The sequence below is a fragment of the Pteropus alecto genome, unplaced genomic scaffold, assembly GCF_000325575.1.
Source record: "Pteropus alecto unplaced genomic scaffold, ASM32557v1 scaffold164, whole genome shotgun sequence".
Lineage (NCBI taxonomy): Eukaryota > Metazoa > Chordata > Mammalia > Chiroptera > Pteropodidae > Pteropus > Pteropus alecto.
This window is the reverse complement of record NW_006439568.1, coordinates 25,042,608-25,044,750: the sequence shown is the minus strand read 5'-3', so window position 1 is coordinate 25,044,750 and position 2,143 is coordinate 25,042,608. Positions and strand designations below refer to the sequence as shown.

The 2,143-nt window shown below is 35.3% G+C and overlaps 1 pseudogene; it reads right to left on the bottom strand.

Moving 5' to 3' along the window:
• Nucleotides 1-1,425: 1,425 nt before the first annotated feature.
• LOC102878329 lies at nucleotides 1,426-1,668 on the bottom strand (annotated as a pseudogene).
• Between the last annotated feature and the right edge of the window lie 475 nt (nucleotides 1,669-2,143).

Genomic DNA, 2,143 nt, shown 5'->3' with positions numbered 1-2,143 from the left:
GTAAGGATCCATACTACAAAGAAGGAGGGCTGGCCTCCTCACATCATGTGCTCATGGGCAGCCCTGCTCTGCAGTGTCCCTGTTTGATTTCACATCAGGAAAGTGATTCAACTAATTGCTTTAAACCAGTGCTGTATTTCATGTGTAAAATATCCATAATTTGGGGTTTGAATACAATTGCAGTAAATTATACTGATCACAAAAAACTTCATTAAACTGATATAGGTTTATTCAAAAGTGTGTAGTTTTAAGCAATCGGTATTCCCTAATTTAAATGGCTCCTCCTTTTTTTATAATAAAAGATATTGGATACTTCAAAACTCTATTAATTGGAAGTCCATTTTTTTTTCTAAAATAATGGGAGTTTTAAGACAACATTAACCCATTTAGAGAATGAGACATAATCCTAAAATAAAATAATAAAAATAATAAAAAACAGAAACCTAGAAGCAACCTTAAGAGGAAAGAGTCTTTAAAACTCAATTCTTCTAGATTTCTCAGACAAGGCGAAGTTTAATTTTTATACTTCCAATTGCCTTAGATAATATGAGTTGGGGTAGAGAACATGCCTACCCTTTGCTACACAAGATCATACGCACAGACACAAATATGCATAAACATGCTGTATTGCTTAGGGTTCCCACGGCCATCTGATTGGCATTCAGTCAGGGTAATTGAGGATTATTTAATAAAAGATCATTTACAGCTGTGTAGGTAGGGCTAAAAGGAATTAACAAGGACCACGATGGCACCCTGGGTCTATCAATGGCTACAAAGCCAAATAGTAAGGGAGTCTGTGGCTATAGTCCCTTCAGGGGAGGCTCCTCAAACTCAAAGCAAGATGGACAGGGTGAAGAGTGAACGGACAGTATCTAGCACTCATTCCACCAACACATACACAGTTATACACAAACATATATCTTACATTTTCATAACACCTTACAGTTAGCAAGTACTTTCAAACATTTTTCAAGTAGGCATCTGTCTCATAGCAGGTACTCCATATATACTTATTGAATAAATCAATGAAATATATTATTTGCAACTGAACTAATTTTTTCTTATTCCCAATAATTATATTTCTTTGTACATTTATTTTTATTATGAAAAATACACATAAAAATGTATCATTTTAGCTATTTTAAAGTATACAATTCAGTGACATTACGGATATTCATGAGGTGCAGCCACCATTATTATCCAGTTCCAGAACTTTTTCATTATCCCAAATGGAAACCCCATAATATAAATTTATTTTTTTTCAAGTTTCAGATATTTATTACTCAACATAAACCCCAACATAATATACCAACATAATATGCCAACAGCATTTGGAGGGGAAATAGTTCCTGGTTAAGTGGAACATTTTGCAGATGGCTTCTGGAAGACTTTCATTCTAAGCAGCTTTCTAATGAAACGTTTCATTTAGAAGTCTGGATACTCTTTCTTCAGTTTGCTATAATCTACATTCACTGAGTAGAATTTGAATTGATCATTGGGATCCAGTTTATTCCAGGGTTCTGGGTTATTTTTTCCGTTTCAAGAGACATCTGGATTGAAGAATGCCAGATGCAAAACACACAGCACTGCTCCGGTACCTCCAGTAACTACAAAGAGGGAGATCGAGTGTGGATACTTCTTGGTCTGACCGAGAACCTGGTGGAGCATGTTTGTGGCAGAGGTCTCGGGTCCAGAAGCAGAGAAACATAGAACTGCAAGGCCTGGAACTAGGTTGTCTCTACCGACAAATTTATTTATTTATTTATTTCCCCACCCCCAGCCTTATTGAAATATAATAGACAATTAGTTGCTCATATTGACATTGTACAATTCAATGAGTTTTTTTCAATTATAGTTAGCATACAATAATATATTCATTTCAGTTGTACAGCATAGTGATTAGAGACTTATATAACTCACAAAGTGACCACTCCACTAAATATAGTACCCCTCTTATCCCTTACATGTTTATTACATTAACTATTTTCCTTATGCTACACTTTATATCTCCACGTCTATTTTGTTACTATCCACTTGTATTTCTTAATACCTTTACCCTTCTTTGCCATCCCCCCTTACTCCCACCCATCTAGTAGCCCTCAAAATATTCTCTGTACCTGAGTTTATTTCCATTGTTGTTGCT